General features: G+C 41.0%; 1 protein-coding gene across 1 annotated transcript in view; it reads right to left on the bottom strand.

Annotated features, from left to right (window-relative positions):
- LOC138424409 (transcription factor SOX-9-like) overlaps positions 1–13324 on the bottom strand; it is an 844838-nt gene that overhangs the window by 540774 nt on the left and 290740 nt on the right. The gene's annotated exons all lie outside the window — the stretch shown is intronic.

The raw sequence follows: 13324 nt of genomic DNA, 5'->3' as shown, positions 1-13324 counted from the left end.
GTCCTTGGGTCTTACACTTGACTCTATTTAGCCACTCTATGTCTTTTGATTTGAACATTTAATACATCTATATTTAAAATAATTAACACATATGTAATTACTGCCTTTCTGTTAATTATTTTGTGGTTATTTTATAGTTCATTTTTGTTTATTTCTTTGTTCTCTTCCCTTTTGATTTGATGACTATCTTTAGTGTTATATTTGGATATCTTTAATGTGTGTGTGTATTCCATAAACCAAAAACTTATAGTAGATAAGTTTATATATATAGCAATATATATACGTATACACATAAAATACATGGTTATATTAAATTGATCTCTTAATTGCAAAGGCATTTTAACAATCCTGCATTTTACTCCCTCCCACATTTACTGTTTTACATCTTTTTTTTATACATCTTTTTTTTTACATCTCTTCATTTTCTGTAGCCCTTAACTGCTTATTGTGAATATAGATGATTTTACTACTTTTGCATTTTAACATTCCTATTTAACTTATATGCAAAGTACATCATGAGAAACTCTAGGCTGGAAGAAACACAAGCTGGAATCAAGATTACCAGGAGAAATATCAATAACCTCAGATATGCAGATGATACCACCCTTATGGCAGAAAGGGAAGAGGAACTAAAAAGCCTCTTGATGAAAGTGAAAGAGGAGAGTGAAAAAGTTGGCTTAAAGCTCAACATTCAGATAACGAAGATCATGGCATCTGATCCCATCACTTCATGGGAAACAGATGGGGAAATAGTGGAAACAGTGTCAGACTTTATTTTTTTGGCCTCCAAAATCACTGCAGATGGTGACTGCAGTTATGAAATTAAAAGACGCTTACTCCTTAGTAGGAAAGTTATGACCAACCTAGATAGCATATTCAAAAGCAGAGACACTACTTTGCCAACAAACTTCCGTCCAGTCAAGGCTATGGTTTTTCCAGTAGTCATGTATGAATGTGACAGTTGGACTGTGAAGAAAGCTGAGTGCCAAAGAATTGATGCTTTTGAACTGTGGTGTTGGAGAAGACTCTTGAGAGTCCCTTGGACAGCAAGGAGATCCAACCAGTCCATTCTAAAGGAGATTAGTCCTGGGTATTCTTTGGAAGGACTGATGCTGAGGCTGAAACTCCAATACTTTGGCCACCTCATGTGAAGAGTTGACTCATTAGAAAAGACTCTGATGCTGGGAGGGATTGGGGGCAGGAGGAGAAGGGGACGACAGAGGATAGATGGCTGGATGGCATCACCAACTCGATGCACATGAGTTTGGGTGAACTCCAGGAGTTGGTGATGGACAGGGAGGCCTGGAGTGCTGCAATTCATGGGGTTGCAAAGAGTCAGATACGACTGAGCAACTGAACTGAACTGAACTGAACTGAACCAGCTTATAAGTGGTTGATCTACCTTTGTTGTGTGTCTTCATTTATCAATGAGAAATTTTCTCTCATAATGTTCACATTTATAGGTATGTCTTTTCTTTTATGCCTAGAGAAGTCCCTTTAACATTTCCTGTAGAACCAGCTTAGTAGTACTGAACTCTTTTAGCTTTATTTATCTGTGAAACTCTGTATCTCTCCTTTAAATCTGAATAATAGCATTGCTGAGTAGGGTATTTTTGGTTGTTGGTTTTTCTCTTTCATTAATTTAGATATATCATGCTACCACCTTCTGGCCTGAAGAATTTCTGCTTAAAAGTTACTTGATAGCTTTATTGTAGTTCTTGTTGCTTTCCACTTGCTGCTTTTAATATTCTCTCTTCATCTTTAATTTTTGCCATTTTTATTACAGTGTGTCTTGGTGTGTATCTCTTTTGGTTGGTCTTGTTTGGGACTCTTTGTGCTTCCTGAGTGAAAAAGATGGCTTAAAACTCAACATTCAGAAAACTAAGATCATGGCATCTGGTTCCATCACTTCATGGCAAATAGATGGGGAAGCAGTGGAAACTGTGGCTGACTTTATTTTCTTGGGCTGCAAAATCACTGTGGATGGTGACTGCAGCCATGAAATCAAAAAACGGTTACTCCTTGGAAAAAAAGGTATGATCACCTAGACAGCATATTTGGAGAAGGAAATGGCAACCCACTCCAGTGTTCTTGCCTGGAGAATCCCAGGGACGGGGGAGCCTGGTGGGCTGCCATCTATGGGGCCACACAGAGTCGGACAATACTGAAGTGACTTAGCAGCAGCAGCAGCAGTAGACAGCATATTAAAAAGCAGAGACATTTCTTTGCCAACAAAGGTCCATCTAGTCAAGGCTATGGTTTTTCCAGTAGTCATGTATTGATGTGAGAGTTGGACTAGAAAGAAAGCTGAGCGCCAAAGAATTGATGCTTTTGAACTGTGCTATTGGCGAAGACTCTTGAGAGTCCCTTGGAGACTGCAAGGAGATCCAACCAGTCAATCGTAAAGGAAATCAGTGCTGAATATTCACTGGAAGGATTGTTACTGAAGCTGAAACTCCTATACTTTGGCCACCTGATGCAAAGAACTGACTCATTGGAAAAGACCCTGATGCTGCGAAAGACTGAGGGTGGGAGGAGAAGGGGATGACAGGATGAGATGTTTGAATGGTATCACCGACTCAATGGACATGAGTTTGAGTAGACTCCAGGAGTTGGTGATGGACAGGGAGGCCTGGCATGCTGCAGTCCATGGGGTTGCAAAGAGCTGGACATGACTGACTGAGTGACTGAAGTGAACTGAACTGGTGCTTCCTGGACCTAGATGTCTGTTTCCTTCCCCAGGTTAGGGAAGTTTTTAGCTATTATGTCTTCAAATATGTTCTCTTTCCCTTTCTCTCTCTCTTCTCCTTCTAGGACCCCTTTAATAGTATACTTGCGATTGTTCCAGTGATCTCCTAAACTGTCCTTACTTTTGAAAATTATTTTTCCTCTTGAGTGATTTCCACTGCTCTGTCTTCCATTTCACTAATCTGTTCCTCTGTATCATCTAAACTACTGTTGATTCCTTCTGGTGTGTTTTTTATTTCCATTATTGTATTCTTCAGCTCTGTTTGGTTCTTCTTTTTATTTTCTAAGTCTTTTTTAATATCCTTACTGTGATTGATTCTTCTCCCAAGCTTGTGGAGCATCTTTATCATTTTGAATTCTTTATTAGGTAGAATGCTTATCTTCACTTCACTTAGCTCTTCTTTTGAATTTTTATCTTGTTAGTCAATTTTCAAAATATTCCCCTGTTGTCTTACTTTGCTTGATTCTCTGCTTTATTTCCATGTAACAGGAGGTCAGTTATATTTTCCATTCTTGGAGAAATGGTATTATAAGGTGTCCTATGGGGTCCAGCAGCACAAGGCCCTGTGTTCACCAGAGCTATAGGCTCTGGGGTGCTCATTATGTGGGCCGGGTACCCTTGTGTTGTGGCCGTGCTGACCACTGAGGGCATGCTGGCAGGCACGACTGGTTCCCAACCCAATTGGTCGCAAGCCCTTACCTAGCTCAGAGGCTGCTCGCTTTTGGTGGATTCGGCCAGATCCTGGAATGACTGGTTGCAAGGGCTAGGGAGTCCTAGTTCTGGTACTGACCCACTGGTGGTTGGGGGGGAGGGATTCCAATTGATGCTTGCCAGCACCGTCATCCTCATGGTGGAACAGACTTCAGAAATGACTGCCAGTGTCTGCATCTCCCACATGAAGCCCAGTTGCCCCCTGCCTCCCCCTGAGGCTCTCCAAGAGCAGCAAGTGGGTCTGACATGGCCTACTTTCAAATTATTGCTTCTGATCTGGACCCTATAATATGTAAGTGTCCATGTGAACATCTTAGGAGTGGGGTCTCTGTTTCTCATAAACTTTTGGCTCTCCCGAAAGCAAGCCCTGTTGACCTTCAAAGCCAAATATTCTGAAGGCTTGTATTCTCAGTGCAGGCCCTCTGGAATGGGTGCCCATTGCGGCACTCAGACTTCTCATTCCTTGGGGAAGTAAAAAAATATGTCCACAGTCTACACTTTCACTCATTTTGACAAGCATGTGTACTATTGGGATTTTTCTAGAGAAATAGGTTTCAAAGTATAATTCCTGGGACAGGAATCAGCAAGGAATTTTTCTGAAATGCATATTCTCAGCCAATACCCAAACCTCTTGAGTCAGAAGCTCTGGGGGGTGGGCTCAGCACTCTGCTTTTAGAAGACCCCAAGGTGACTCTAATGCCTTCTAAAATTTGTGAGCAAGGACTGGAATTTCTTTCCAGTCCCAGGCATCACAGGTGATACCAGCTTCAAGAGAGCTCAAACCTGGCAAATGCATTCCTTCCATTTAGCCTTCTTCACTGATATCAGATGGTCAATACAGACATCAGATTGATTATATTCTTTGCAGCTGAAGATTGCAAAGCTCTTATTGTCAAAAACAAGACTGGGAGATGACTGTGGCACAGATCACAAACTCCTTATTGCCAAATTCAGACTTAAACTGAAGAAAGTAGGGAAAACCACTAGTCCATTCAGATATGACCTAAGTAAAATCCCTTATGATTATACAGTGGAAGTAACAAATAGATTCAAGGGATTGGATGATTAGATCTGATAGATAGAGTGTTTGAAAAACCATGGAGAGAGGTTCATAACATTGTACAGGAGGCAGTGATCAAAGCCATCCTCAAGAAACAGAAATGCAAAAAGTCAAAATGTTTGAGGAGGCCTCACAAATATTTGAGAAAAGAAGAGAAGTGAAGGGCAAAGGAGAAAAGGAAAGATATACCCATTTGAATGCAAAGTTTCAAAGAGTAGCAAGAAGAGATAAGAAAACCTTCCAAAGAGATCAGTGCAAGAAACAGAGGAAAACAATAGAATAAGAAAGCCTAGAGAACTCTTCAAGAAAATTAGAGATTCCAAGGGAACATTTGGGCACAATAAAGGACAGAAATGGTATGGACCTAACAGAAGGAGAAGATATTAAGAAGAGGTGGCAAGAATACACAGAAGAACTATACAAAATAGATGTTAATGACCCAGATAATCATGATGATGTGATCACTCACCTAGAGCCAGTTATCTTGGAGTGTGAAGTTAAGTGGGCCTTATGAAGCATCACTACAAACAAAGCTAGTGGAGGTGATGGAATTCCATCCTAAAAGATGATGCTGTTAAGGTGCTGCACTCAATATGCCAGCAAACTTGGAAAACTCAGCAGTGGCCACAGGACTAGAAAAGGTCAGTTTTCAATCCAGTCCCAAAGAGGGGTGATGCCAAAGAATGTTCAAACTACTGCACAATTGAACTCACTTCACATGTTAGCAAAGTAATGCTCAAAATCCTCCAAGCTAGCCTTCAACAGTACATGAACTGAGAATTTCCAGATGTTCAAGTTGGATTTAGAAAAGGCAGAGGAACCAGAGATCAAATTGCCAACGTCTGCTGGATCATAGAAAAAGAAAAAGAATTTCAGAAAACATCTACTTCTGTTTCATTGACTACGCTAAAGCCTTTGACTGTGTGGATCACAACAAACTGTGGAAAATTCTTAGAGAAGGGAGTACCAGACCACCTTACCTGCTTCCTGAGAAATCTGTATGCAGGCCAAGAAGAAACAGTTTGAACTGTACATAGAAAGAGACTGGTTCAAAATCAGGAAAGGAGTACATCAAGGCTGTATGTTGCCATCCTGCTTATTTAACGTATATGCAGAATACATCATAAGAAATGCCAGGCTGTATGAAGCACAAACTGGAATCAAGATTTCTGGAAGAAGTATCAATAACCTCAGATATCCAGAGGACATCACACTTATGGCAGAAAGTGAAGAGGAACTAAAGAGCTTCTTGATGAGGATGAAAGAGGAGAGTGAAAAAGTTGGCTTAAAACACAACATTCAAAAAAACAAAGATCACGGCATCCAGTTTCATCACTGCATGGCAAATAGATGGGGAAACAATGGAAACAGTGACAGACTTTATTTTGGGGGGGGCTCCAAAATCATTGCAGATGGTGACTGCAGCCATGAAATTAAGATGCTTGCTCCTTGGAAGATAAGCTAGACAGCATATTAAAAAGCAGAGACATCATTTTGCTGACAAAGGTCTATCTAGTCAAAGCTATGGTTTTTCCAGTTGTCATGTATGGATTTGAGAGTTGGACCATAAAGAAGTCTGAGCAATGAAGAACTGGGTGCTTTGAACTGTGGTGTTGGAGAAGACTCTTGAGAGGCCCTTGGACAGCAAGGAAATCAACCAGTCAGTCCTAAAGGAAATCGATCCTGAATACTCATTAGAAGGAATGATGCTTAAGTGAAGCTTCAATACTTTGGCCGCCTGGTGTGAAAAGCCAACTCACTGGAAAACACCCTGACACTGGCAGAAGGAGAAGGGGGCAGCAGACGATGAGATGGTTACATGGCATCACTGACTCAATGGACACGAACCTGAGCAAATGTCAGGAGACAGTGAAGGACAGGGAAGCTTGGTGCACTGCAGTCCATGGGGTCACAGGCAGGACTTAACAAATGAACAACACCAATTGATATTGCTGTGGCATGGCCACCCCTCTCCCCAAAATATTATTTACTGACTTCAAGCTTTTCAAAATTTGCAATTTAAACTTCTCCTTAGAGTGTGGGTGTTACATCAGCATAAGTTTCTCATAGAATGCAAATATCGCTAGTCGGATGCATTTCAAAGCTGAAAAGCTCTCACACCTGTCATGCCATTAGTAAACTGCTTTTACTCGAATACAAGCAATCCTATATGAACCCCATTAGCATTTTAAAAACAAAACAGTTACTTGTCTAAAAATGATTGCATGGAGAGGAGGAGTAGGGGGTGAAGAAAGTATCTATGTAAATATGTGTGTAAGGTAAGTATCTGTCATTGACAAATAATACTATCTCACCCAGATTATTAAGACTACTTTATTTCTACTGAATAATGTCACTCCTTTCTAAAATGCTTATGATAATATCACAATACTTCCCCATGACTTTCATGGTTCCCTGGAATCATTCCCCAATACAGCCCTCCACATTCTGTTTTTAAGCCATCCAGAAGAGGACCCCTCCTGCCTTTTCCACATGGCCATGGGCTTCTGACCTGTCTGCTTTGCTCTGTGTACCTCTTCTGTGAAGATTCCCCCCTACCCTCAGTCAGAATAAAGTCCCCCTACTCAATTGGCAAAGATGATATAAAATGTTAGTACTCATGTGATGAGAGGAACATTTCCACATACTTCTCATGGGATGTAAACGGGAGCAACATTTCAGAACTATTATGTAGTACATCCTAACCCTAACCCAGTAAGTCTACTTCTAAGACTTTATCCAAAAGAAATGTTAGGAAAATTATATTCTTTTTTTTTTTTTTTTTTAGGGAATCTGTCCATTCCACAGACCAGTATCCTCTGCTCTTTGGTAACTGGTTCCTGTGTGTACTAGTAATGTGACATACAGGTTCACAGCAGATTTTGGAGCTGCCCACCTGGATTTGAAATCTGGTTCTGAAGCATGAGACTTCCCTGGTGGCTCAGATGGTAAAGCGTCTGTCTACGATGTGGGTGACCTGGGTTCGATCCCTGGGTTGGGAAGATCCCTTGGAGAAGGAAATGGCAATCCATTCCAGTACTATTGCCTGGAAAATCCCATGGACAGAGGAACCTGGTAGGCTACAGTACACGGGGTCACAAAGAGTCGGACACGACTGAGCGACTTCACATTCACGTTCACGTTCTGAAGCATGATACCTGTGTCACACTGGGCAAGCAACTTAACATCTCTGAGCTGTGATGTCCCCGCCCACTTAAAATAAGAACATCTGTGCTCTGTCTCCCGTGCAAAGGTGGTGTGAGATGCCCCATGGGGAGTACTTGGCCTGGTGCTGGCATCCAGCTCCCACGCAGGACTGTGAGCTAGCGGAGCTGCATGCCTCTATCCCTCTCTGGAACCAGCTGAACCAAGAAGATGCATACAACATAAGCTGGGTCTATCAGACTGCTCCGGGAATTGGAATTGTGATTGAGAGTCAGCTAGAGAGTCTGTGTACTATGGAAGGATAACATTAAACATATTCTTCCATGTGGACTAAGAATCTGTGAAGACTCTTTGGAGAATGAGAATTTTCACAGCCCGGCAATCATAACAGCAGAAGCAAAAAACAGTGAGTGCCCTGGGGGCTTCCTAAGCCTCGGTTCTGCTCTCCACTGGAAGCCTGTCTTTATTTCCGTCCTTAGGTTTTAGGAAACACTCGATTTTTCTCCCGCATAGACTAGCATGGTGATTATTATCTATACAGTCCTGTCTTTGTCTTCTTCCGCCTTTCTCTCTGTGCCTTGAGGACTGACAATGAGATTGTCAACACCCAGGATCACTTGACCTTGTGACCACACCCTGTTACCTTGTGATCTCATCTTTGAAATTTTTTTTAAGTTAAAATCTCAATCCTAGCATAGGATAAGGCACACGCATGGGATCTCCTTTTATTCCCTGAGATACGGTGCTCTCCTAGACTAGGCTCTTTGTCTTTCTCATTTTATGTTTTCTCCTCTGTGGTGTATTTGCAGCTGCCAAGGAGTTCTCTTTCTCATTTCATGGTTATCATGAAACACTTGTCCAGAAATCAGTTCCTTTCCACTAGGACCTATTTGTTTCTCTCTAAGCAACAAATGGGTATTCCCAGTCCTAGCCAGTTGTTTCTTTTTAATTTTGTTTTTGCTTTTGCTTGGGTGGACCTCACGAGCTCAAGGGGAGTAGCTGAAAGAGAAGAACAGAGGGGCCTTCCTTGAGGCTGGGAGCGGCCCTCCTCAGACGGGATCTCCAGTGTTTCCAGATTTTGACAGATGGTTGCTTACACACTGCTTGCGGCAGCGCTGTAGTGGTGGCGTGTCCTGCGGCCTTGGCAGACAATTCGAGAGCTCTGCATTCCTGTGGGAGCCTGAAACCTTTCCTCCCTCGGGGGGCTCCTCCTCGCTTGTGCATTTCTTAAGTAATTCTTCCACTACTCCAGTCAAAAGCGAGAGAAAGGAACAAGTCCTGTGCTTCACTTGTCTCCAATTTGAGGATGGTGAATGGGAATTTTAGGGCTTCTGTAGACTCCCTGTGATTGCGAGGCTATAGCTGCCAAACATCCCTTCCCCCTGGGCACAGTGACTACACCTCCCAGCCTCACTTGCAGTTAAGGAGGCCCTGTCTCAGAGCTCTTCTGACCAAGCCAGCCACGTCCAAGCTGACTCAATAAGTTATTTGTGATTTTCTAACTTTCTTCTCCTTCATGGAGAGGACCCTGAGGACCTGGAGGAAGAAGGATCCATAGATGGAACAAGCCTGGGAGAACTTCCGTGGAGTAACCATGTTGATGTGTAATGAGTAAGAAGGAAACACGTAATGCATTAAACACTGAGGTTGTTACACTGCATTTTCAACAATTACCCTACCCTGAATAATTTACTCACCAGTATTGCTCCTTAAATCTTGGAGCTGTGGTTCAGATACATGCCATATCACACTACAGTATTTTAATTCTTTTCTTGCAGCCACGTGGGGAAATCTAGGGCATTTGACTATTTTCCCTTTCCTTATTTTATTCTACTAGTGATCTATGTTTTGTTTAGTTGCTAGTTTTTACTAGTTTCTGTTCATTTTTTTAGAGATAAACCCATGTCAGGCAGATATTATTACCTGAAAGTGACTCAGCATATTTTAAAAAAATCTATTCTAACCATTTCTATTCTATTTTGCACTACATGTAGGTAATTACAAGCCTGTTTCTTTTCTAGACTGTAAGTTTCATGGCTTCAAAAAAGATGACCTAGTTTTCCGGTGACTCTTGTGGGCACCACAGCATCCAGTTCATAGTGGTGGAGGCTTAGTCACTAAGTCATGTCCAACTCTTGCAACCCCATGGACTGTAGCCTGCTAGGCTCCTCTGTCCATGGGATCCTCCAGATGAGAATACTGGAGTGGGCTGCCATTTCCTTCTCCACAGTTCACAGTAGGCACCCAGTATTTCTTGACTAATAGGTATGCTTGTCACCTGTGGGACAGGATGACTGAATCTGGAATTCTGTCTGCAAGCTGCAGCTGGAGGTAAATATAACTGGACTCAGCATTGAGGGAAAAATATTAAGTAAAAGCTGTAAATAAATCTTTCAATGGGCATACAGATGACTCTGTCAAAAAAGCTCAACAATTCATCATTTTAACTGCAACAAGAGAAAGTAAGCACAATCTATTGAAGTGCCAGATTCCTTGTGAATTATATAGAAGTAATCAACAAATCTAATTTTGAGAATATCAACAGAAACTCAGTAAAAGTTTTAGAACTGTTAATGTTGTTCAAACACAGGTAGGTCAGCTTTGTTGTCTATTGACATACACACAGTATGAGACAAGTCTCTCAACAAACCTTCAATGATATAATCCAAATTTTCCTTTACAGGGTGAAACTTTATTACTTTAGAAGTTCATTGATAGTTTCAAGCACTTAACTGAAAATTCTAAAAACCAACAGACCCCTAGAGGAATAATGAGATGTGTAAATGGGACCAAATGCCGGATTGCCATTTTTGGCCTTTTCCTGGGCTTCCTGAGATAGTCCATCCAAAATCCCCATCCAGGAACAGAAGTTCAAGGCCATGGATGGTAGTCACTGGAATCTAAAGTTCAGGCTGGATATAAAGCAAGATCTGCCTTCATTTCTCTTTCCTATCTATATATCTATCACTCCATTGAATGAAACATGTTGTCTTCTTCCAGCTGTTATTCCCCAATCCATGTCTTCTCTGAGCTCTAGATCCAGCTGAATACTACATGTCACCAGGGGATGCCCCACAGGCACCAAAGTGATGTGCAAAAGATAAAACTCTTATCTGCCACCATTCTCGCCCTACCTTAAGCCCGCCGGGGTGATCCTCACCACGTCAGTTTGTGTCCCATGCCTCATCATGTTGCAATACCAGAAATCACCTTTGATTCGTACTTTCTTTAAAAATCCTGTCCTCACTGCCTCTAAGGTATATTTCTCTACATCTCTTCTTCCCAGAATAATCCTGGTCATCACTGCACCTCACCTGAACCCGAGCAACAGCTTCCTAATCAGTTTCCTTCTGCATTGTTTACCACCAGTCCACAGCCAATGCAATTTAAAAAAAAAAACACAAAACACACACATCAAATCAAATTTGCCTCTCCTCGTGAAAGCCCAAAGGCACTAAATTAATTCATCCATGTTGCTCTCCATCCACATCCCATATCATTTTTCCTTCTTTGGCATTTCCTTTCAGTGATAATTGTCATCCTTTTAGTTTCCCCTACATGCCAAGCTCTTTTTCCTTGCATTTGTCTTTTGCACATGACATTTACCTCCTGTTAGATGTTTCCCCCAGTTTGAAATGGCTAGTTCCTTATTCTTCACATCGTACTTTAAATGTCACCTCCGCAGAGAAGCCTTCCCAGATTGCCCTCCTTGGTCTTTTCCATCTGGGACATTGGTTCACTCAGTGTCTTGGATAATACTTGACACTTAGTGCTTATTAAATATAATTTAAATAAATTAATGAATAAATTATTATAAGAATTTCTGTACTTAAGAGAACCACTGTAATTGAGATGATACTTTTACATACTTGTTGCTTATAAATTTGTAAGTCACCTGTTACCTAAGATTTATAGTGAAATAGGGTGGAGTTCCTAATGAAGCAAAGAGTTATTTTTGTTCCCCAAAGGGAGGAAAAAATCAGGATTAATTCTGGTAGAGAAAGTGCTGGTAAGTAAGGTCAAGGAAGAGAATAGAAACAGCTAACAGGAGGGGTTGCTTTATCTAATGTGGAATAGACATGAACTCCTCCTTGGTTCTTCCTGTAAAATCTACCTTGCTCACTAAGTGATTTTCAGACTATCAAGATGTGCTAAATCTTGTATGTAGATTAGCAGAGACTAAGCCAGTGCTCGGGGCCATATGTGCAGCCTGCTCTCATAGACAAAGGAACCAGAGAATGAGGAAGGAAGCCACATGAAAGGAAGCATTTTTAGAATAAGGTACAAAATGCAAAAAATATAAAAGAAAATTTGATACCTTTGAATACATTGAAATTAAAATTACTTTAAAAATCCACGTGAACAGGGGCAGGGGAGGGATAAATTGGGAGATTGGGATTGACATATACACACTACTATATATGAAACAGACAACTAGCCAGGACCTACTACATAGTACAGAGAACTCTACTCAATATTGTATAATAACCCGTATTGGAAAAGAATCTAAAAAAGGGTGGACGTATGCATATGTGCAACTGATTCACATTGCTGTACCCCTGAAACTAACACAACATTGTGAATCAACTATACTCCAGTAAAAAGTTTAAAAAACTAAGAAATAAAAGCCACATGAACAAAAGGAAAAGTCAAGCCACAGACTGGAAAATGCATTTGCTGTGTGTATCACCAACAAGTTTCAGTACCCAGAGTCTATGAAGAATACTAACATTTTTCCTCAGAGAACAATTCAGCAATATCTAGCGAAGTTGGAGATAGTCATATCCAGAAATTTAGCAATTCCACTGTAGTCTGAGCCTCTGAAGAATCTTTCTATGTGGCAAAATGGGTAAGACAATGTCTGTAACTGTGAAAAGCTGAAAACATCCTAAGAAAATGGATAAACAGATTGTGGTGAAATCAGACAAAAGAAAACCATAGAGTATTTATAAAATTTTAAAACATGCCTGCCAAAACTGTGTACAATCAGTGGACATAAGTGTATTAAAAATATAACAATATGCATGAGAATTGGAGAAGGAAATGGCAACCCACTCCAGCACTCTTGCCTGGAGAATCCCGTGGACAGAGGAGACTGGTGGGCTGCTGTCGTCCATAGGGTCGCACAGAGTCAGACACGACTGACGAGACTTAGCATGCATTCATGAGAACAAAAACATCACATCATGAGAATGGTTCTTTCTGGAAAGGAAGGCACAGGGATGGAATCAGCAAATCTGGGTGGGAAATCATGATTTATGAGTGGAAGGAGGATCCATGGGGCTTATGTTTGCCTTAAAGTAATTTGTATATGTGTAAAATCTCTAAAAATTACGCAAAAAATGTTAAAACTTAGGAAATAAAGAGAAAAAAGAAGTGGAATAAAATAAGATGAAACCTGGGATAAGATTAGTAAGCAAAACCCAAACTGTACATGATCAACCACTCAGCAAAAATTATTCTAACTCTAGAACATCTATTGAAACAATCATTTAAACTGTGTTCTAAATTTTAGGAAGTAAGTCCTCTCATGCAGATCATGGCATTGTATTCAAAAATTTCATAACCTCCAACTTTGGGGATTTCAGCAACGATTGCAAGCCCATCCCTTATCCAAAGAAGAGTGGCAGCCACCCCTC

Source organism: Ovis canadensis, chromosome 19 (assembly GCF_042477335.2).
Source record: "Ovis canadensis isolate MfBH-ARS-UI-01 breed Bighorn chromosome 19, ARS-UI_OviCan_v2, whole genome shotgun sequence".
NCBI classification, from domain to species: Eukaryota; Metazoa; Chordata; class Mammalia; order Artiodactyla; family Bovidae; genus Ovis; species Ovis canadensis.
The sequence above is the reverse complement of the archived record's forward strand: the minus strand, read 5'-3'. Positions and strand labels throughout refer to the sequence as shown.